Source organism: Phoca vitulina, unplaced genomic scaffold, assembly GCF_004348235.1.
Source record: "Phoca vitulina isolate PV1807 unplaced genomic scaffold, GSC_HSeal_1.0 scaffold18, whole genome shotgun sequence".
Lineage (NCBI taxonomy): Eukaryota > Metazoa > Chordata > Mammalia > Carnivora > Phocidae > Phoca > Phoca vitulina.
In genome coordinates, this window is record NW_022589721.1 from 24,828,915 (window position 1) to 24,854,272 (window position 25,358).

The window sequence follows — 25,358 nt, forward strand, 5'->3', positions numbered from 1 at the left end:
TACTATTCTTTTAAAAGTCTTTAGGATCATGCACTTTCTGATTGTCTCTACCCAGTCCTGCCCTAGATCTTCTGTGCATGGATTCTGGAGCTAAGTGAACGGGTTCAACCCTAGCATCCTTCGTTCTTAGCTTGTGCGATTTTTGGAAAGTTGATTAACCTCTTAATGCCCCAGTTCTCACCTGAAAAATGCAGATAGAGCAGGAACTCCCTGATAGAATTATTATGAAGGTTGCACAAGTTGATATGTAGAGTGTTTGGATGACTACCTGGACTGTAGTAAACACTTACTGCACATTAGCTTTTAGCTCATCTAGTTCACAAGAGGGTAAAATGAGGCCTTGGGGGAGAACTAGCTGGTAGCACAGACAGGACTGACACTCAAGTCCGCTAGATCTGAGCTCAGTTCTCTGATCTCTAAATAATGATTAATAAGATTAATATGATTAAAATGAATGGTTGATCAATAAGACCTGAAAACTCAGAACTCTAACATATGAGAGGGGTTGTTTTGGGGAAATTGGGTTATGCATTGTCACACGCTAGTTTTCCAAAGTTGGGCAAGGTATAACCTCTCTGACTCACTTTGACATGAGGTGTTATTGTAAGGAATATGGGATGATAGATCTGTAACAGCCGCACGCTGTGTGCACCTGCTCGCTGCTCAGAAATCGATGCTTTTATCACTATAATTATGATACATGAGTGCTGCCCAACAGAAATATAATTCATGCCATAAGTGCTTGCCATATACATGACTTTAAATTTCCAGTAACCACATTTCAAAAGTAAAAAGAAAGATGTTGAAATTATTTTAATAATTAAAAATAAAATCATAATTGTTAAAATGATAAATTATTTAAATAAAATAATTTAAAAATATAGTTACTTTAATCCAATATAACCAAATATTATCAATTTCAACATCAATATAAAAACTAGTAATGAGGTAGTTTATATTTTTTTCCCTACTTAGTCTTTGAAATCCAGTGTGTAGGGGCACCTGGGTGGTTCAGTCAGTTAAGCGTCTGCCTTCAGTTCAGGTCATGATCCCAGGGTCCTGGGATTGAGCCCCACGTCGTCAGGCTCCCTGCTCAGCAGGAATTCTGCTTCTCCCTTTGCTTGCTGCTCCCCCTGTTTGTGCTCTCTTGCTCTCTCACTCTCTCTCATATAAACAAATAAAATCTTAAAAAAAAAAAAAAGAAATCCAGTGTGTATTGTGCATTGGAGCATATCTCAATTTGAGCTAGTTACATTGTAAATGTTTAATAGGCACAAGTGACTAGTGGCTATTTTATTAGACAGCACAGGTATAGATCATTACTCTAAAAGGTGGCATAGATTAAGGCTACAAATATTTTGGGTAGTCAAGTACAATCATCGATGTCTGAGGGTCATCTTGAACTTTGAAGTATTTCATATAAAATACAGATGTGTGTGTGTGTGTGTGTGTGTGTGTATGTGTGATATTCTAATGATGTAACAAATCAAGATCTTTGTAAGGGTCCACTTAGAGTTTAGTGCAAGGGAACAAAATCAGAAATGTTGTTTTTCCTAATGGACAATTATGCTTCCATTGGTCACCTTTTGAGATCCATGTCTACTGAGGTTGATTGCATTGCCTGCCAGGAAGCTTATAGCTAAATTGAGCATTCTATCAAAAGAGTTATCTTCAGCCAGGGCGCCTGGGTGGCTCAGTAGGTTAAGTGTCCGACTCTTGATTTTAGCTCAGGTCGTGATCTCAGGGTTGTGAGATTGAGCCCCAAGTTGGGCTCAACATTCAGCAGGGAGCCTGCTTAAGATTCTCTCTCTCCCTCTCCCTCTGCCCCCGCCAGCTCCTACACACTCATGCTCTCTCTTTTTCTCTCTCTCTTAAAAAAAATTATCTTCAGCTGAAGCGTTTTCTATCTGTCCTACTCTTGGCTCCTTTTTTTTTTTTTTTGTTCTAACAATTTTGCCTATTTTTTCCCAAAGTTATTTACTTATTATTATTTACTGAAAATTATTTGAAGAGAAGAAATAATCTATAAAGGAACAAGTGAATAAACCCTCCTAAGAAACATTTCTTGGTACCTGCTGCGGACAGATTATTGGTCTGAATAGGTGAGATGTGACTTGGAGTTTAGGATTCTTATAAGAGTAATTTAACCTCAAACTCTAGATTCAGAGATTTTCAGAGTCTGGAAAGGCTGAGAGATTATTTAGTCTGACTTTGTGAGGCCCGTGGAAGTTAAGCAACCTTCTTAAAGGCTTCAAGATGGTTAATGGCAGAGTCGGCCTTTAGACTGAACTTCTCCCAGCCTATGAGCTGCCTCCACATCCATTTCACTAAGATCCAAATAAACTAATCTTCAGAGAATCAGCTTTTCTTGGTGAGTGGACAGAAGCATTTTGGCTGGGGCAATTTAAATCTTGACATTTGCGGGTGTATTGGACACAGGGTAATACTGATTTATGTATTATTTACTGAGGGAAAACTGTGCTGGACCTAATTGGGCGATCCTGTGAAGGAGTCTAGGCTCTCTACCCCTGATAAGAGAACCATTATTCACATGAGATGACACTCCACTGGGAGTTTGGACTATAGATATTGGTTTTTATCAACTATTCTCAGTAAAACCACACAACATGCTAATTGCTGAAATTATTTAATAACACGCTTGGCATTAGTTGGGGAGAAAAAGCAGATATTCTCGTATACTTATCTCAAGCCTTGTGGAGAGCACTTTGTAGCAAAAGCCTTAACAATAGACATATCCACTGAACCAAAAGTGGAGCTTCTAGGTATTTATCGTAAGGCAGCATTAACCTTATACAAAGTACATTCTTGTCACATTTCTGATCCTTATCATGACCTGGGAAATAGGGCAAAAACAATTATGCCCATTTTACAGATGAAGAAAGCAGGGGTTGAGCTAGTTCAGACCATTAGCTTGTGGTCCCACAGCTAATACAGCAGAGCTTATGCCCAAACCTGTCTCCAAATCCAGTACTCTGAATACTATAGTGAGTGTTCTATGGTGTTTGTCCACTTCAAATATATTCTGTGGTAGGATTTCCAGATAAAATATAGGACATCTATTTAAATTCAAATGTAATATCAATAATGAATAATTTTTGGTTTAAGTACATTCCTAACATTACACGGATGTCTGTGCAATATTTGATGCATACTCATACTCAAGTTTCATTTGTTGTTTATTTGAAATTCAGATTGAACTGAGTGTCTTATATTTCTATTTCCTTAGTCTGGCAACTCTGTTCTGTGGGTGCCGGGGTTCCAGGCCTGAGGATAATCAGAAGAATGACAAGAAGAGTGGAAAGTACAAAGCCATTCAGCCACAGTCTCGATGCATCAGAAATCAACATGAGTTGTTTAAGGTTGGAGAGATAGGAAGTAGAAAACCACTCAACAAGACAGGGTCTTCATCTGGGCAGAATAACTATGGATATCTTACATTGTGTAATCATGCAAAATAAATCCCAGTCTTTCCAGGAGGGAATATTTTAATTGTTCAAAAGTTAGGCAGTGGGGCGAAATAAGTAGACAAGAAAATCTATTGGATCTTATACAAAATGTTATGGAGGAAAAACAGAGTTAAATACTTGATGGAGAAAAAGCATGTTTATGGTGGTGTACAGGCATGAATGAACCTAATAGATCACAGTGAATTTATTTATTGGACATATAATCAAAAGGGAGAGGAGGAGGATAAAGGACAAGTAGAATGTGAGTCAATGCCATTACTGTAGTTTTTTTTAAAGAAATAAACAGAGTATAGATAGGGTCCAGTCAAGTTTCTTGGAAACACATCGAATATATATATTCAGGAGGTTTATTAGGAACACACGATGAGGGAGTAAGGAAAGGCTGGGGTGGGCAGAGGGAGATGTTCAATCACAATGCACTTATCGTAGAGAACTCAGCCAAAAGTTTGGGAGGCTCTGGGGCCAGATGACCCTTCATGGTTGTCCCAATTTGGAGCAGGTGTTCTAAGTTTTGTACCTCTGCATAGATGAGTCATTGCATGAGGACTGTCCCTGGGGTTAGGAGGCAGATCCCTCTGGTTGAAGATAATTCCTAGAGAGGGGCAAAATGGCACCTTCATCAGGGGGCACTATTGGCAGCTGGGAAGACGAATGCTTCGGTCCTGAAGGAGATTGGGATGACACATCACAATGTCTGCTACATTCTGTGCCTTGCTTTGCTCAGATCTGCTTGCTTCATGTGCTAAGTTTAACCCATTTGAGACCAGCTTCTCTTGGATCCTAGATGGAGTCTTTTCTTGGGAAAACTTATAAGAAAAGGTTAGCAGGATGATCTACAACTCCACTTTTGCAGCTGGTCTGAATCATATCATCTTTCTTGTTCATCTAGTTTCCCTTCACCTCTAGCTGACACCTATGCTGGTTCAGTTGTCTTATCTGATAGGTAACACAGATCTTCATCTCTTGGGGATCCAAGGCATTGGTCGACATGCTCTTTTCAGGGGATGGCTTCAGTACTTGGTCACTTTCAGTACTTGGTCACAGTCAAGGTTGGGCAAGGAAGCATCAGGTGATGCTCTGTGGAACTCTTGAGTGTCAAACTCATTCTTCTGCAGGCCCATTGCATGGCAACAGGGGGTCTGTTACAGATAATCACAGTTGATTATCCCTGCCAGGATAGTTCTTCCTTGCTTACTGTGTCTTAGCAAAAGTCTGAAGTGACCAGATGGCAGCCATGGCCTAAAGTTCAGTGGGATGTTGACTAAGTCTCCCAGTGGGGGATTTGGTTGTAAGGCATGACTTGAGCAAAGTGGGTGACTAATCTGTAGCATGGGTTCCCATGGCAATGGCCAGCTCTCAACTGTAATGATCCAGGAAGAAGGTACACCTAACAATATCCACACTGGCATGGAGATGTTTGGAGGCAAGCACTTAACTTCTTTGCATTCCTTACTCATTTATTTTGGATCCGAACATACAGAACAACCAGAGTATAAAAGGTTTCAAACCTTTGACAATGGTTGACAAGAATAGATATAGGGCTGGACTTCAGCCAAAAATCCAAGATTCAGGGTAGTTTCCAACTCTAGGACAGGAATGGAAATGTAGTCGGGAAACCATGATACAAACCGGGTGACAGTCGTGGGCAATTTGGAGAAAGGCATAGCATGAGAAGCTGCCTGATCTCGCAGTCTGATGGACTGAACGTGTCTCTGAAACTCATATGCTGAAATTCTAACCCCCGATGTGAAGGTATCAAAGGATGGGGCCTTTGGCAGGTAATTGGGTTGAGAGGGTGGAACCCTCGCAAATGGGATTAGTGCCCTTATAAACGAGACCCCAGACAGCTCCTCACACTTCCTACCATGTGAAGATGCAGAAGGTGGAAGTCTACAGCCCAAAAAGGAGTCTCACCAGAAACTGACTGTGTTGGCACCCTGATCTCAGACCTCCAACCTCCACAACTGTGAGAAAGAAATTCCTGTTGTTTCCATACCATAGCACCAGCCTACAGTACTTTGTTACAGCTTCTTGAACTAACACATGCAGAAAAGGCAAAGGCTGTGAAGTAAAACAGGTTCTGAGTATGAACCTCAGCTCTGCCATCACCCAGCTCTCCTGGCTTTCTCAGAGACTCGATGTCATCTGGATAAAGGGGCTATAAATATAGTAGATGCGGCATCATGCTTGTTTCCTGAACAAGGAAGTTTAGAGAGAAAGTATGTATGCTACGTATCCTAGCATCTGGCCCATTCCTGCGTCACAAATACCCGTACACTGTCCACCTCATTTGAATTTTGCAGACAGCCTTCAAGACAAGCATTTCAGAACAAACAGACAAAGCCTCTCTAGGAAATGAGGGGAGACAGGAAAAAGAGCAAAGGAAGAGCAAGGCGTCCCTAAGTGATCAGTTTTCTTTGATCCTTAAATGTGTTTGACATAAAAATGGCAGATTAAAAGATGCTAGAGCTCAAACCCAAAGTTAGTAAACCTGCAGACTGCAGTGAAATCATGAGTGATTTGTAACAGAGCTGCTGCTGTTGCAGTGACAAAGAGCAAACATGAGCTTGGTTAGTGAAAGCATCACAGTGAAGTAAAGAAGGGCATGAGGTGTACATTGGACTTGTTTGAAATTCAAGTTCAATGCAATACGGCATTTTGCTTTTTATGGCTGTTCATTTAAAACTAGGAAAGATTAAAACCAGCTACCAACTTATATTCTTTGGACTGAAACAATCAATTCTTAGAAGGAAGAACCAAAGAACCAACTCACCATCTTAGCTCATTTAATTTTTGTAACAACCTTATGAAAAAGGAGTGGTTCCCTTCATTTTAGAGGGGGAAAAAAACCCTAAGACTTAGAGAGGAGAAATAGGATTTCCCACATCACACAGCTAGGGTAGGGCAGAATCAGGACTTGAACTTCCAAAGGCTATGTAAATTCCACTGTTCTGTGCTCTTTCATTCCATGCTTATGCATTTGCTTTGTGATAACTCATGTTTATAAATTATTTAAGAAATGAATATTTTCACAGTGATTTTTGGACTATTTGTAATGTTGATGTGGATAAAGCAGTTAATGTGCACACAGTAACATGAACTAAAAAACCAACCAGCAGGTGACATGACTCAGATGACAATCTATCAGTCAACAACCATGGATTGAGTGTCCACCACGCTGAACTTGCTTTCCATATGAGACCTTCTTCCCATGTCATGTTCTAAGAGCTGTCATTCTTAACTATGAAAAAGCTGACAGGTTCTATTTCCCACGTAAGCTCTTCTTAAACTATTTATCAAAAATATCCTCACAATTCTTCTTGTGAATAGTTCCTAATTTAAATTAGGTGCTTATTTTCATGAACAATTCCACTGCATAGTCACTGTTTTTTTGTTTGTTTGTTTTGTTTTTTGTTTTTTGTTTTAATTTTTATTGTTATGTTAATCACCATACATTACATCATTAGTTTTTGATGTAGTGTTCCATGATTCATTGTTTGTGCTGGGTTTTTTTACCATATTATTTTCATTCTTATTCCAGCCTTCTTATTTTTCTCTCCTGTTATTTGCTCTTCTGATGATTTTTAATGACAGTACCAAATACATTCAAATAGAAAAATTCCATAAGCACAATTGTTTGGAGAGACCTCTGATTATAGACGCTTGCCTTCTTTACCTCTGTGCCATAACTACGCTTATTGATTGAACTTTATAGTTTTCTAATGCTTTCTATGTGTCAGGAGCTAGTAAAGATGAACCAGATGTTTCTGCCTTCTAGGGGCACATCGTATAGATACTGGAGTGGTAAACACATGCACCAACTATCTACAATATAATGTAACAAGTGCTATAGTCAAAGTGAGCTCCGAATATTGATGGACCACTCAGTGCTCAAATGGTTCTACCAGGGAGGTTTAGGAAATACATTCCTGAAAAAGAGATATTTGAGGAGAATGAAGATGAGGTAGGACTTTTCATGATAAAGAAGTTGAGGGAGAAGAACACTTCAGGCTGTACTGTGTCCTTGGGGATTGGCTTGGTCTGAGTATGTTAAATGCATCATGTGTAGGTAGTGCATACTGAAAAATTTCAGAATTGGGAGAAAGATGCTTGCGCAAGAGCCACTGGGGATGTGTTTTTGGTGGGAGTGGCCCTTGTCCGGAGTCTTAAAAGCTACAGGATGAGGCTGGACTCCAAGAAGCACTGAAGTGAGGGCAGTGGACATGCCCAGGGGAAAGGAAACTTAGGTATTTATTTCCTCCATAATTCCTGGGATAACATATCTGATTTTACACTAGGGGCGGGAGACCCAACATGCATGAGGCCACAGTCTGTCTTTGAGAAAGAGGCTGTCTGTTGGAGTTGGCAGGGTGTGGGCTCAAGAGTCATTAGAACTGGATTTGAATTCTGGTGCCAACACGGGTAGTTTTGGGAGTGTCACTGAACCTCCCCGGGCCTCAGCTTCCCTGCCAGTACAACTGAGTTCATAGTATGCAAGTTGCAGAGCTGTTGTAAAGATCGGAGTTAGTATATTAATGTGCTTTGAATACAAAGCACAGAGCAGGTGCTAAATCAATGGTAGTTATTACTGTTGTTATTATTTGGGATTTCCCAATCTAGTAAAAGCGTGGAGAGGAATGACAAAATGTGAAACCAGAAATCTCCAGAACTCGGGTGGCAGAAAAACAAATCTTGATTATATGGGGAGTCTGCTGACAGATCTCGAAGCACATAGTGGTGATGTCAGCAGGGATCCTGGCGGTCAACTCATGTGACCCACTATCCACTTCACAGGTGAGGATACAAGGCACAGAAAGGGGAATGACTTGTTCACATTGGTCAATGTTCTATTCCTTCTAGCGATTGACAGAGAGAATATTGTTATCTAGTAAAAATAAATAAATAAATGAATGAAAATATATATTAAAAAAATAAATAAAATAATAGATCTAGGTGATGGGAAGTCAAATGCCAGGTAACCGTTGAATGAGGGCAGAAGAAAGAGCAATTTGGGACACATCTACCATATTTTTTGGAGATTTGAAAGTACTGATTTACTGCCAGGCAGACAACCTAAAAGGAGAGAAATACTAGCCCTTAACCTGTTCCATGAGTCCAGGGGAGGGGATAAGGGGATCACATGGGATGCTCGGGCAGCCTGATTGGGACTCTCGGTTCAGTCCTGGCTCTGCCTTTTCCCCGAAGCTGTCCCTATGCTGATTTGGCCCCCTCTAGGAAGGCAAACTGAGCTGGTGCTCTACATCTGACCAGAGGCTTTGATACCGTAGAAGAAATGGATCCCTGTCCCAGAAATCATACACAGAACACCATGGGCAGAATAACAGGTGTAAAAAAGTGGTTTGTTCATATTGTTCTTTTTAAAAAAGGCTGACTCTTATAACCCGGGGAGTCTCTGACTCTAATTTTGAGGGAAAAGGAAGTTCCTGAGAAGGCCACAAATATCCATTTCACCCTGCCATGTAAGACCCTGCTCCTCAAATACAGAACAGGCCTTGTCACCTCTTTATTCACATCCCCTGGTTTTACTCTGGGCCTGCAGAGGCCCCAGTAGGAACCTCCCCGGGCACACGAACGGCTAGACGTGCGACATCAAAATGACTTTATCTGCATTTGCACAATGGACCCTGTGTAATCTTGAGACATGAACCCCTGCGTGCTGTTTGCCAAGGGGCTGGAGGCAGAGTGTCTGCTTCATGAGGCTGGGGATAATGTAGACTTAGCAAGCCCAGGACAGCCTGGGCCCTCCGCTGCCACACGGCCGTAGATCAAACCTGGTTCCTGGAGTCTGCGTGTCCACGTGTGACGGATCCTATTGATCTGACACCGGTGGTCAAACACACTCGTCCTTTCCAGAGTGGAAATTGCTTTATTGCTAGAGTGAGAAATGAACTTAGGAGTTTTTGCTTTGTTTTGTTTTTTGTTTTTTTGGTTTTTTTCCCTTATGACGCCACAACCCAGGCAATGCCTTGTAATGCAGCAAGCTGGGTCCTGCACCTCAGAGGCAATATTCCACGACTCCCGATGCTAGAATCCAGTGCTAGCAGACACCCTTCGGCCCTTGCTGGTTCTTTCTAAGATGTGGCGTTCTCTGTTTATTTATTTTTATTTTTTTATTTTTTATTTATTTATTTTCTTTTTAATAAAGATTTTATTTGTTTATTTGAGAGAGAGAGAGAATGAGAGAAGCATGAGAGGGAAGAGGGTCAGAGGGAGAAGCAGACCCCCCGCTGAGCAGGGAGCCCGATGTGGGACTCGATCCTGGGACTCCAGGACCATGACCTGAGCCGAAGGCAGTCGCTTAACCAACTGAGCCACCCAGGCGCCCTATTTTTATTTTTTTAAGCAGGCCCCATGCGCAGACATGGAGCCCAGCATGGGGCTTGAACTCATAACCCTGAGATCAAGACCTGAGCTGAGATCAAGAGTCTGACCCTTCATCAGCTAAGCCACCCAGATGCCCTGGCTTCCTCTGTTTAGATGTCTTACTCCTGAATGGAGATTATTTTTAATCTGCAAAAACACAGTTTACATTAAGTGAAGTCATTATGGTGCTTTGCTTTTTTCCAATATATGGTTTTGTTTGTTTGTTTTTAGTACGCTTTAGCACAGTTTATGACCATCCGTGGCTCTCTTTCCCTCCCGGAGGTTGACACAAGAACCTTAGAATTCCTTAACTCTTCCAATAATTCATCTTCATACTTGTTTCTTTTTAGAATATTCATTTCTGCTTGTTTTTATACTCCTAAATTGATCAAAATCTTTATTTTCTAATTAATGTTTGCCTACAAGTTATTCCCTTTTTTAAAAAAAAAATTTCTGATTTTATTTATTTTGGCCCCACACTCTTTTTCTTGATCAGTCTATCTGAAGGTTTATCAATTTTTTTTTTTATCTTTTCAGTGAGCCACCTCTTAGTTTCATTGATCTTTTCTAGTCTCCATTTCATTTATTTCTACTCCGGTCTTTATTATTTCCCTTCTTTGCTAACTTTGGACTTCCTCTATTTTTCTTTTTCTAGTTCCTTTGGATGTAAGTCTTGATTATTTATTAGCAATTTTTCTTGTTTCCTGAGATATGCCTGTATCGCTCACTGTGAACTTCCCTCTTAGAAAAGCTTTTTCTGTGACCCATAGATGGTGGCGTGTTGTTTTCATTTTAATTTGTTTTAAAGTATTTGGGGATTTCCTGTGTGACGTCTTTGTTACCTGTGGGTTGGTTAGTAGCATGTTGTTTAGCCTCTCTGTGTTTGTGGTTTTCTCCAATTCATTAATGTAATTGATTTCTGGTGTCATAATTTTGTGTTGGAAAAGATGCTTGACAGGAGCTCATTCTCCTCAAACTTACTGAGACTTGTTTGGTCGTTTAACTTGTGATCTACCTGGAGATTGCTCCATGGGAAGTTGTTCCTTTTTAAATTCACTATTTGCAGCATAATGTCCTTCTGGATTTAGTTTTCTTCTCCATGAAGTACACCCTGTAGTATTTTTAATTTTTTTTCAGTCTCTTAGTGGGCACTGCTCTGATATTTTTTCTTATAATTTCTTTATTTTTTTTTTAAGATTTTATTTATTTATTTGACAAAGAGATAGAGAGAGAGAGAACAAGTAGGCAGAGAGGCAAGCAGAGGCAGAGGGAGAAGCAGGCTCCCCGCCGAGCAGGGAGCCCGATGCGGGGCTTGATCCCAGGACCCTGGGATCATGACCCGAGCCGAAGGCAGCTGCTTAACCGACTGAGCCACCCAGGCGCCCCCTTATAATTTCTTTATTACACACGCATTCCTGGATGCAAATTTCAGCGGGTCTAGCATGCGATGCTAGGCTGACAGTTAAGTCCCCTGAAAACACTGACGATATAATTTTATTGTTTCTTGGTTTCTGTTGTTGCTGTGAGAGAAGCTACTGCTGGTCTGAGATCTATTCCTTCTTAGCTACTCTGTTTAGTTCTCCCTGCTTGGTCCAACACTTCTTCCTTCTCTTCAGTTTCCTGCTTTTTTCACTAAGATGTCTAGATTTGGATTTACTTTTCTTTATCCTCTACATAACCCACTGTTATTCTCAATATGAATGATCATGTTTTTCTACAGTGCTGGAACGTTCTCAGACATTAGCCTATCTTGCCTCTCCCTATTTTCTCTCCTTGTGGAGTTACTGATAGACACGTGTTGGGACATCACTGATAGACGTTGGGATGTCTATCCAATTCTCATCTCTTCTGTTCTTTCTGCTGCATTGTATGTATTTTCCTCAAATCTATTTTTCATCACCTGGCTCCCTCTGAAGAGTTGGCTGTGCTTAATTTGCTGTTTAACTTGTCCATTGAGTTTTCAAATTTCAGTGACCGTTTTGTTCATTTATGGAAGTTCGATGTGTCTTTTCTTTCATAGTGTTCTGTCCTTATGTTTCCAATTTCTTCTTTTATGTCAGCAATCACTCAACACATGTTTATAGTCTCGTTTTATGTTGCTATTATTTGAAATGCTTGGCATTCTAAAATAACTTGTTTTGTCTTCTGACATCGCTCATGGCTTGTTTGCCTGTTCCATGGAGAAGTTTGGCAAAGGGTTAAGAATGCGGTCTGACATCAGAACACATGGATTTGAATCTTGAGTTTGAAATTTGTTAGCTGAGTGATCTTGAAGTAGTTACAGACAAACTCTTCAGGGCTGACTTTGCTCAAATGTAATATGAACATATTAACAGAATCTATCCTATTGAGATAGTATGGGTTAATCTTATATTTAAAATGATTAGAAAGAGTCTGATACATAAGAATTGCTCAGAAATGTTAGTTCTATCATCATCATCATCATCATCATCGTCTATTTGATTTGCGAACTTGTCTTCAGTGGGGCTTTGTCTTTCTGAATCCCATGAATCCTGGCATAGTAGGGCATTCCTACATGGTGGTTCTCTACCTATTTCTCTCAGGCATCTCAGGAAGATCTCCTGCGTGGACTCATGTTCTATTTTAATTTATAAGGTTTTGTGTTACAGACCATGAAGCAATGTAAATTGAATCCCCAAACCTGAGGGTCAGCAGGCTCATAATAGGGTTTGAGGAAGCACAATGAAGAGTCACAATAAATAGGAAAAGTAAGTATAATAATAATAAACAGATTTCCCATCTAGTCATAAAGACAGCAGGACTTGCCTCTCTAGAACTTACAGCATGAACAAGCTGAGAGAAATGCATGGTTTCTGTGGCTGGGCAGATCACAAAAGGTAGAGAAAAAAAGGAAAATATTTAAGTAAAACGTGTCCAATTCATATGCCAGCCTCCTAGTTGGATAAGATGCTCTTCCTCCTCTGGAAAGGTGAGGGATCATGAGAGGGCATTAGGGTTACACTAAAGAAAGCCCCTCCACATGGAAACATAAAGCCAAAGGCAAAAAGGTTCCCCCACTATCAGGTACCTAGCCTGCCTACCGCCCATCAACAATTCAGATGGATTCCAGGACAATTTGTGGTGTGCGTGTGCATGGGTGTTATATCGTGCGGTGTGTGCTACCTGGGCTTCTAGGTGGTTTCTCAAGTCTACACTTTGATGTAGGGTGTAGTCTTTCCGGCACCTGATGGCAGGGAGTCTCAGTTTCACCTCTTCCTTTTGCAGCCTAATGCCCTGGGATCTAAGAATGGATGTGAGACCCCATTTGGAAATTTACTCGTTGAGCAATCCCACTTTCCTTCCTTGAAAGCTCAGCTGCACATTTAAAGGAATATTTGTGTTACTTCCTCTGGCATCTTTAGGCATTTTGAAACAGTAATTTAATCTATGCTGCTATGTTATTAGAAGCTAAGGGCCCCTTTGTTACGCTCTGCACAGGAATGCCTGCTTGCTGCAAGCCTGGTTCTTACTCATGGCCTTGCTCCTTTTTCTCTTTCCTTTGGTCTGTTGGTCTTTCTACCTATCTTTCTATCTTTCTGTAGTTCACTGCCTTGCTGTTACTCCCGTCTCTCCTCACTCTCTCCTGCTTCTATTTTTTTTCTATTGGCTTAATTTCCTCACATTTTTTTGGTCTTATTGCAAATATTTGTTATTTCATACCCAGAGTTTATCTCAGTCCTTGAAACAGAGTAAGAACTCATTGAACATCTTTTGAACAAAAGAATGCATTTCCCCCTTTATGGAAAAGACAAATTGCTGCTCTGGGTCTACGCTAAACATGTGACACTTACTGGAAAACACACAATACCGCTCCTGGTGCTATTGCTTCTACCGTCACCAGTCGTGTCATACCCCTAATATCATTACGTGTAGTTAATGCGTATCCTCATCTAGGGACTTGTCTACAAACTTCGAACATGTACATCCATAAAATTCTCACAATCTTCTTAAAGCGAAGATACCATCATGACTGCCCTCTTAATAATAATGAAATTAAATAATTTGTTTTAGTGAGAAGTTAAATAACTTTTTTAGGTCAGTAATTCTCAACGGGGGAGAATTTCATTCCCTCTCCAGGGGCATTTAGCAATGTCAGGAGACATTTTGGGTTTTCATGACAGGAGTAGGGGATCCTGCTGACATCACCTGGGGAGAGCCCAGGCGTGCTGCCAAGTACGTTATAATGCACAGGACAGAGGTTAAAGAATTTGTCTCAAATGCCAACAGTGCAAATGTTGGGGAACTTTTGTGCTAAATAAAGTATGCATAGTCTTGTGTTTAAAAAAAGTAGCATACATCTGTAATGTTTAAAACTAACCTGTCATTCTCTGTCTTTAATGGGTGAGTTTTTTTATTGCAGTTATTGATATAATTGGGCCTGTATCTACCAACTTAACTTACTGCAGTCCACAATTAATCCTATGTTACCACTCTATTTAATCCTATATTACCTTCAAAAACTTGATATCAGTATCAGAGGTAATTAATTCTCCTTCACATCTTTGTGGTTAGTGGAAGGAATTGAATGTTGAAAAGGTATTAATTGGAAATCAAATGTTTGGGGGTGCGGGAGACCCTTTCCTTTTGGCCCTACCTATAAAATAAGGTGAGGGACCCCTGGGTGGCTCAATCAGTTAAGCGTCTGCCTTTGGCTCAGGTCATGATCTCTGGGTCCCAGGATCGAGACCCACATCGGGCTCCCTGCTCAACGGGGAGTCTGCTTCTCCCTCTCCCTCTGCTGCTCCCCTTCTTGTGCTCTCTCTCTCTCACTCTCTCGCGTGCTCTCTCTCTCAAATAAATAAATAAAATCTTAACACAAAGATTATCTTTCTGCCTCTCCCTCTGCTCTTCCCTCCCTAAAAAATAATAATCAAATAAAATAGTATCCCCTCCAAATTCATGGAACCTCATTGGAAACAATCAAAATGTCCAAAATGGGTAAAGAAAATGTGGTACATACAGCAATGTACATTTCAGCCTTAAAGAAGAAGACAATTCTGCAATAGGACACAACATGGGTGGACTTGAGGACATTCTACTAAGTGAAAAAAGTCAGCCACAGAAAGACAGATACTGTGTGATTTCTTTTATAAGAAGTACCCAAAATAGTCAAATTCATAGAATTAAAGAATGGAATGGTGGTTTCCAGGGACGGGGAGACAAGACAATGGGTAGTTACTAATCAATGGGTATAAGATTCAGCAAGATGAACAAGCTCTAGAGATCTGCTGTACAACTTTGTACCAACAGGCAACAATAACGTATTGAACACTTACAAATTTATTAAGCCAGTAGATCTAGGTTGTATTCTTACCCCCACAAAATAAATTTTTAAAAAATCATGGAAACTCAGAATGTGACCTTATTTGGAAATAGGTTCTTTGCAGATGTCATTAAGTTAAGATGAAGCCATGCTGGGTTCAGGGGGCTCTCGATCCAATATGACTGGTGTGTCCTTATAAAAAGAAGAACAGAAACACAGAGGTGTACATGGGGAGAAGGTCATCTAGAGATTGAGGCAGGTATTGGAGTGGTGTATCCACAAGCCAAAGGATGCCAAGGATGGTTGCAACCCCCAGAACCAGGAGGGATTCTTCCCTAGGACCTTCAGAGGGAGTGCAGCCCTACGAACAGCTCGGTTTTGTACTTGGCTTCTAGAACTGTGAGAAATTAAGTGCCTGTCATCCTGAGCTACCCTGTTTGTGGTTACACTTGCCCTGCAAAACTAGGGCAGCCACAATGCGCCCTGCCTGTCGGCCGCTGTGGGACAGCCCTGCCCCCTGGATGGAGCTTCTGTTTGGGGGGAAAAGGGTGTGGGATTCTCCCTGGAGCTTTTCCTGCACCTGACTGGCAAGATTATTTTTAACTTTAGCTTGTGATGCTTATAATGAGGGATTTTCTCACTTTTCAATAGGAGTCAGACTTTACACCCCAACATGCAGGCTTTTAAAATAGCAGAATTGTAGAAAGGGCTTGTGAAGATGCCTAGTGGGTGAAGCTCTGTCTTCAGTGGTTATGGACTCCTTGCAAAATCCATTTTCATCATCATCATTATCATCATCATCATCAAAATAAGTCCAAGCGTTATTGTGCCATGCACTCTGAGAAGCACGCTAAGGGCATGATCACATTTAATCCCCATTATGCATGCAGAGGTAGCTACTATTATCCCCACTTTACAGATAAGAACACTGCAGCTCAGAGTGTAAGCAGAGCATCCTGCTAAGATGAGGTGCAGCTGGCCCATGATACTCAACTCACACCCTTCAATGTCAGCCCTGATGGATGGGGGCTTCAAGGGAAGGTTCTGTAAAAGAGAAATGGCTGCAAACAGTCGAACCTCATTTGCATCTAACAGTCTGCGTTCCATCAGATGAGGATGAAAATCACTCCATCCACCTTGAGTCCTGCACACTTTGAATGGCTGAATGAAGTAACATCGAACTGCTGCTTTCAACTTGAGAAGCTACAAAAGAAAAGTAAAGAAAAAACAAACAAAAAAGGATCAGAGGTTACTTTGGAATCAAAGGCTACTAGTACACTTTGTATATTCCACTAAGGAAATAATTTGTTGAAGTGAGGTCAGAGGGCATTTGAGTGGCTCAATGTAGGCAAAAGTTTTCATAGATGGAGAATTAACAAACCACAGAACTTTACATCTGGGGGAAAATGACAATGTAGCGAGTATCTTCCAAGTGCCTGACCTTCTGTGTATTTTCACACCTATTCTTTTGCAGCCTGCCGGGAGGCATCAAATATCCCTATTTTATAAAGGAGAAAAGTGGAGCTTGGAGATGCTGTGTGACCTACCTGAGATCACAAAATGCTCATCTGTCTCGCTCTGAATGATACTTATAATTAATGTTCCAGAATACTCCAGGAACTATTTTAAGGATTTGACATAGTCTCATTTCATCTTCACAGAAACCATAAGACATAGGTTCCATCATCCCCATTTTAGAATGGACACACTCGGATTGTTTGAATCACCGTCCCGGGATCACCAGGCGGCAGAAGCAAGGTTTGAACCCAGATGGTGGTTTTTGCATTCTGTGACCTCGTCTCTCAGGCCTGCAGCATGTGGTAGAACCAGTAACAGCGGCTCCTATTAGCAGTAATAGTAATAAAAGATAGTGTGTAACTAGGTTAAGAGCTGCAGATGTTCTGCGAAGGACTTGCAAGGATGGGGAGGGAGGGAGTAGGGCTGAGGCTGGAGGCAAGAGACTTAGAATTCTCTGGTTGGGGGAGGGTGGGATAAAGAGCAGAGGTGGGAAGGAGAGGGTCTGGGGGAAGGCAGGGGTGTGTATGCTCTCTCATAGCTCAGCAACGGTGGGTAGAAATTGAATAGGGGCAGACACAGCACTGGAGGAAGCTGGAGCCCAAGGTTTGGACTCACCCAGGACTTAGGAGAATATCTCTGAGAGAGGCCCAGAGTTAGGGAGGCCTCAGCATTGGAGCTGGGGACCTAAAGACAATGTCATCAGGCTCTCAAGGTGCAGGGAAGCTCATTGGCTCACTTTCCGAGTTGCCAGTGTTATTCTGATCCAAGTCAACCGATACATCTTACACTTTAAAAATATTTTCTCATTAGAACCATGAGAGACGATGGACTCTGAAAAACAAACTGAGGGTTCTAGAGGGGAGGGGGTTGGGAGGATGGGTTAGCCTGGTGATGGGTATTGAGGAGGGCACGTTCTGCATGGAGCACTGGGTGTTATGCACAAACAATGAATCATGGAACACTATATCTAAAACTAATGATGTAATGTATGGGGATTAACATAACAATAAAAAAAATCACAAAAAAAAAAAAATATTTTCTCATTAACCGTGTTTTCTCTTTGGTAATATTCCCTTGACCATGTTCTGCTTTCTTTTCGCCAAGGACTTGGGGATAGGGAAGCAGTGAAGAAAATGAGCAGGCTTTCAATGACTGCCATGTGTCACCACTATATGTGCTTTATGCAGTTCAGTCCCAGAACAGTCAACACTACAGAATAAGGATCATTATCCCAATTTGGCAGATGAAGGATAAGCCTGGAAGAGGTTCCAACTTAGTGTCATAACATGTATTTATTAGCTCACAGTTTCTATATATTATGGTCTGGGCACGGCTTAGCTGTGTTCTCTACTTTAAGGTCTCACGAGGTGTTAGCCAGGACTAGATTCTCATCTGAGGTTTGACTGGGGTGGGGGGTCTGCTTCCGAGCTGAGAGAGCTGTGGGCTCCTTGCTAGTGGTTGGCCAGAGGCTCTCCTTAATTCCCAGAGGCCACCTTCAGTCCTTCTCTGAATATTCCTGTTTGCCCCTAGAGAGCCAATTTATACCCACACTGTGCCCCAGGAAGCTAACTCCTACCAAGCGCATCAGCTGAGCTCTCTGCCTTCCGATGTCTGCTGGGGTTTGACTAGTGGGAGCGCCAGCAGGAGCTTCAGAGAAGGAGGAGACTGAGTGCAATATATTCCTCTGGGTCCCTCCTGCCAGGCCTTGGGTTGGTTCTTTTTTCTAAGCAAAATCACAACGCTTTTCTTTCCAACTGCCTTCAACTTCCGCTACTGTCTCTGGGAACTGGGAATTACTTCCTCCTTCTGCCACTCAGAGGGTGGTTGTTAGCTCACAAGGGCTTCACCATCCCTATCGCATTTCCTTATCCGCTCATGCTTTTGAAACTATTCCCTCTAGAAACTCTATTTTCACCCCACTTGAATGGGCCGTCTGTTTGTTCAGGACTCTGATATCACCCCCTTGGAAAGTATCTTGATCTTGACCTGCTGCTCAGTAGCGTTCCCACTTTGCATATGCACACAAAGTGGTTTTTCTGCACATTTCTTTTTTTTTTTTAATGTTCCCCAAATTGCTCACCATTTTGAAAATTATGTCCCTCTGGCAGGACTGATATTTAGCTGGTGTTCACTGGCTCGGCCGCCCTAGTTTTAATGCTGGCCCCATCCTGACCGTCGTCGTATCTGTACCAGCTGTAATTACTGGAACAGTTGCTCCTCACAAAGTTCATGGCCGCTGCTGTATTTGAGGGAACCTGCATTTGTAGCTGTTACGTGCACTGGGATTCTGTGCATGTGTATAAAGGAAAATGCGTTTGTGTTAGTTTCCTAAGACAACACAGACTTGGTATCTAATAGTTCTGGAGGTCAGAAGTCTGAAAAGGAGACACACGGGGCTCAAGTAAAGGTGTGGGCAGGGTTGCATTCCTTCTGGAGGCGCTAGGAGAGGACCCATTGCCTTGCCTTTCTCAGCTTCTAGAAGCTGCTTGAATTCCTTGGCTCATGATCTTTTCCATCCGCAAAGCCAGCAATGGCTGACTGAGTCCTGCTCTTGCTGCATCCCTTTGATACACACTCACCCTCCTCTCTCACTTATAAGGATCCTTGTGATGCCGTTGGGTCCACCCGGATAATCTAGGATAATCGCCCATCTCAAATTCAGCTGATAAGCAGCCTTAATTACATCCGTAACCTTAATCCTCCTTGCCATATTGCATAAAATATTCGCAGGTTCCAGCGTTGGACATGGACATCATCTACCACAACACAGATATTCACAGAGTTCTTGTTTTATTTTTTATTATTTTTTTTTTAAAGATTTTGTTTATTTATTTGAGAGAGAGAGCATGAGAAGGGGGAGGGTCAGAGGGAGAAGCAGACTCCCCGCCGAGCAGGGAGCCCGATGTGGGACTCGATCCCGGGACTCCAGGATCATGACCTGAGCCGAAGGCAGTGGCTTAACCAACTGAGCCACCCAGGCGCCCCAGAGTTCTTGTTTTAAAATGTCAAACACAGAGAAAGGGTGTACATAACAATCAGTTAAAAGTTGTCTTGCTTTTTTTAAATCCTCCCTTTGTCATTACAAAGTAGGGGTAAGCAGCTAACAACTTCTCTTAGTATAGTTGTCCTTTTTACTACACTTAAGAGAATTATATTGATCTTATATTGATTTTTGAAATTATATTTCTGAGTATTATATATATAGCATACCATTTCATATCATATCATATCATATCAATAAAGTTTATTTCCAAGTAGTAAAGGAGTCATTGGATTTGTTTGTAACAAGATGGGTGTGGAGAATCTAATAGGGCTGAGAACCACTCTATTAGATATATTTTCTGTCCCCCATGTTCCCATGACTGTGACTGGTGTGCAGCCGAGCTCAGTAAGTGCTGGGGGAGTGGATGAACAGATGGATCAATTACTTGCCTCGAGCGTTAGTGTAAGGAGCTTGGTGGGCACTGCCGTGTGTTGTTTGAAGGATACTTTGCTAAGTAGAGGTGACAACTCTAATCCATTGGCTTCTGAGGTTCAGGATAATTTATACAACATTCTGGTCCCTGAGAATAAGGGAAATTCTACACCAAGAGGATTCCTCTTGCAGGTGGCCTTTTTGGGGAAATGAAACAGTTTCTCATTTGCTCAGTGTATGTTTCCTAAGAAAAGGATTGCAGCTTGAGATTAATGAGCTCAGGAATGGAGTACTGGAAAAAAAAAAAAAAGAAAGAAAGAAAGAAAAGAAAAAGAATCAAGCAGAGCTCCAGGTGTTCTTTGGGAATATATTGTTCCCAGGGTCCATTGATTTGCCTAATTCTTGCAATTCTGATTTGCCTAATTCTTGCAATTCTTGCCTGTGTGTTTCTTCCGTGGCTTCCTCTATTCGGCTCTGAAAGGGATTTCTCTTCCTACATATAAGTCAGTCCCCCCCAATCAGCCCATGTTACTCTTTTGCTGCAAAAAGGTCTTCCTATCCTGTCTGTCCCTGAGTTTGTGCGTCTCCCAGAGATTTGCACTAGCAGCAGTGAAAACGTTTGTAGCTAAATCTTTCACCTGGAAATAATCTTAGAGCCCCAAGCTCTTCATTTTACTAAAGAGGAAATAGAGTCACAGAGGTCTGACGACTTCTGTCAGGTTAGCAGCAGTGCTAGGCTAGGAAGCTTCACTGGGGCTTCTCAGTTAATATATACAATTTTGTGCTTGAGCTGGAAGTGGAAATGAAATAAAATATATTTTATACTAAATTATAAAGATGTGGCTCCTTCAGAATAGAATAATAGAAGTTCAAAGCATATACATACACACATACATAATGCATATATTAATTATATAATTTCATTTGAAATCATATATGCCATTGAAAGGCACTACCAGAACACGGAGGGAATTTGCATAAAATGTACATTTTTAAGTATGAAAAGGAAACAGTGAAAATGAGAAAAATGGAAAGAAGAAAAGGAGAACTGGATGTGCTGAGTAATTTACATACTGACAGCAAGTTTCTTTGAATGGAATATACAAATGTATGTAAATTGGCCTGACTATTTAAGAAAAAGCTATGCAAATACATGTCCACAGAAATATGCTACCCGTCATGTTGAAGTAGAATAACAAGATGCTTGATTTTCACTCAGATTATTTTTCTTCTTTCCAGAATGTTCCCTCAGGAAACTCTAGGACCGAATTCCTGCCCATGTAGCATCTCAGTCATCCATGTGTCCACGTTACATGCACTCCAAGCCAAGTGTCAGGATGCTGGAGTCACAAAGGTGAATAAAACAGAGAAGGCACTAGTCTTCAAGGAGCTCAGAGTCTAACAGGGGACACGCATGTACAGGGACTCTCATGACGCACCATTAGGATACATGCGCTCAATGTACAAATGCATTCATTGAGATCATGCACTCCCTGGGATACATATGTCATTAAATTCACCTGTAATAAGACGGGAGCGGTGGGTGTCACAGGGTGAGAGCTATTCTGTTGATGCATCTGGCGTCCCTCATGTTCTTATGCCTGTCAGTACCTTGTTTTTTCAACTCCCCCACTTTTTCCTTGAGTTCTCATCTCTTATTGCCTCCAGCTCATCTTTTCTAAGTCCTCATTTTGGGTTCAACACCGTCAAGGGTCTCCTGATGGTCATCAGTCCTGCCCAGGTTGTTCGGAGGGAGGCAGGATCCATGTAGCTCGTTCTAGGTCTATCCCTCTATGATTCTAAAATTGAACTTAATATAAACTAAGTCACAGGGATAAAACCAAAAGAAACAAAGGGGCCAGAAAGAGGGAACTGATTTCTCTTGAGGGAGAAGCTTTCAAAAAACAAGGGCTTTGGGAAGGCAGACATGAAATCAAAAACCCATACTCCCTCCTTAATTGTGTGATCTTGGCTAAATCACAACCACTTTGGAACAAAGCAGAGGGAATACTACCTACCTTGAAGTGTTGTGAGGAGGAATGAATGAAAGCAATAAGCAAAGAGAATTTATGTTTCCATCCCAGAAACTTCCCTCAAACTCCAGGGTCATAGAAACAACAGACTACTTGAGATCTCTGCTTGAACATTGAAGATTAATCTCAAAACATGTCTATAACTGATCTACTGATCTTACGATCTCCCCCAAGCTGTTCCACACACATCCTTACCTACATCAGTTATTGATTACTCTATCCTTCTAGTTGTTCAGGCCAAACCCTTGGAGTCACCTTTGATTCCTTTCTTTCCCACGTCACATTTTACACATGAGAAAACCTTGGGTCTACCTTCGATATACAACCAGAGTCCCACCATTCTTTCCAACCCTACTGTTACCACCATGGCCAAGCCCCCACAGTCTCTGACCTCAGGGATTGCTGTAACCTCTGTGCAAGTCTTCCCACTCCTGCCTATGTGTCCCCTGGAGCGGAGAAGACAATGTGGTCCTTCAGATTCTTCAGTCAGATCATGTCACTTCTCAAAATTCTGTAATGGCGCCCCATTTTCACTCAGAGGAAAAGCCAAGGCCTTTGCATTAGTCATTGTCAGTGACAAGGCCCTGCATGAAAAGAGCTCTCATTTCCCCTCTGACCCTCCTCCCCTCCACCTCCCTGGTGCACCTGCTCTCCCTGATCTAGACTCGCTGGCCTCCTCACTGTTACTTGAAGATCCCAGACATGTGGCCACCATGGGGCCTTTGCACTAGCTGTTCCCTCTGCCTGGCACCCTCTGTTCCACACAGTGTCTTGGCTCATTTTCCCACTTTTTAAGTCTTCGCTCAGATGTCCCTTTCTCAATGAAACCTAATGCAACCACCAAATTTGACACTCTTCCCCAGTACTCTCTCTCCACCTCCTCACCTGCTTTATTTGTTCTTTTTAGGTAAGTATCACCTGCCTCTTGCTAACGAGCTGGAAGATGTATTGGTCTGTTGTGTTTATTGTTAACTCTATATTTCTCCTCTCCATAATTGAATCTCCTTTTAAGGCAGAGGTCTTTATCTGTTTTGCACATTGACATGCCTAAATCTATGTCTAAAAACATACTAGGAACTCCACACGTATTTATCAAACGAGAGCAACACCTGCCCTAAAGCAAGCGCTCAATTATAATATGTTTTCTCCTTCTTGTATTGACATCAGCTGAAAAGCTGCACCCCGTTAGAATGTAAGTAAGGACTAGGGATGTGAGTACAACACGAGGACAATGGTCCACACCACTGGGTGGAATACAGGGAAGTTGTTAAGAGAGTAGATGCTAAGAGTTCATCACAAGAAGAATTTTTTTTTCTTTTTGTTGTATCCATATGAGGCGATGGATGTCGACTAAACTCACTGTGGGCATAATTTCACAACATAGGTGAGTCAAACACCACCATGCTGCCCACCTTAAACTTACACAGTGATGTGTGTCAATTATTTCTTGAGAACGTTGGGAAAAAATGAAAAGCTACCGAGTGTGTGTGAGGGTCAAAACCAGAAATGGCCACCAGCCATCTTTCCTCCCTGCCCTTGCTGTGATAGGATTCTGTTCAGTCTTGGTTATCGATGCTCCTGAGGAGACGCTTTCCACCAGGGGAGGCAGTGCTTACTCGTGGGGCGGGTTCATCTTTCTCTGGGACAAGTGCCATGTTTCCTCCTCCTCCTCATGCAGGTGCCACCCCACTGCACCTCATGAACAGAGGGACTGTGTTCCTCACCAGAAAGCATGGAGCCTCAGCTCTGTTTCCTCTTCTCAGACGCTGTCAGCCTCAGAGTTTCACGGTTTTTCTTTGTTGAAGGGATTTGTCTTTGCTTACGTGAGAGAAAGCTTCTTCCTTCCTGGTCACGCCTTTGTTGTGGCTTAGCCTATTCTGGGCTGTCTCTTCTATGACTTAGTGCCCCAACCCCAGGGCCTGGGAAGTACAGGACAGAGGACGGATTATTAATAAGAACACATTGCCCAAGCAACGCATGTCATCTCAGTTTCCACAGTACCTTCCTATTCATTGACTTCTTCATTCTCACAAAGGGTTGGTCCTGTTATGATGGTTCCAAGGCAGTGACATTTAGAATAAGACAGCTCTGCATTCACTCAGAGCTTGTCCACTCGTCAGCTGGGTGATCTTGGAAGTCCCGCATGGCTTCTCTCAGCCTTATTTGGATCAGGGATAAGGACCGAGGGATCCTAAAGTCTACCATCCAAACCTAGATACTTTTGACCTTAAAACTGAGTACTTTTCCAATCTCGACTATTGTCAATAATGCTGGAATAAACATCAGGTGCATATATGTGGAATCTAAAAAAAAAAACAAAAACAAATGAATAAACAAACCAAAAGCAGAATCAGACCTATAAATACACAAACTGATGGTTGCCAGAGGCTAGGGGGTGGGGGGATGGGCCAAAAAGGTGAAGGGGAGTGGGAGATGCAGGCTTCTAGTTATGGAATGAATAAGGCAAGGGAATAAAAGGCACAGCACAAGGAATATAGTCAATGATATCGTAATAGTGTTTATATGGTGGCGGATGGTAGTTACACTTGTGGTGTGCATAGCATAAACTTGTCTAATCCCTACGTTGTGCACCTGAAACTAATGTCACGCTGTGTGTCAACTGTATCCAAATAAAAAACGTTTCAAGTACTTGTTTAAAAAAAGATTTTATTTATTTATTTATTTAGAGTGAGCTGGGATGGGGGCAGAGGGAGAGGGAGAGAGAGAGAGAATCTCCAGCCGACTCGACACTGAGTTTGGAGCCCACGCGGGGCTTGATCTCATGACCCGGAGATCATGACCTGAGCCAAAATCAAGAGTCGGACTCTCAGCCGACTGAGCCACCCAGGTGCCCCTGGAGTACTTTTAATAGTTGTATGATGATACAAGCTTTGCTGGCTCTGTTCCAGGGCTATCAGATATATGATCGCCCTTGCTAATGATGATACTTCTCATGTATAATACTGATGTTAATGTTAACACAGAACAACCAGTGATAATAATAATACTAATAAGTATTTATATCTAATATTAGTAAGTTTTGATATCTAATAATACTAACGATAGTACTTATAAGTGTGAAGATTAAAAGTATATGTTAAAAGAACTTACATACTGTTAAATATTATGTAAGTGTCCATTGTTTAATTAAAAACTGGGAAGAGACCAGGTGAATCATTCCTGAACAGGTAGCAACTAAGGAATAGAGGGGCTAATGGGCTTCTTCACAGCTACCC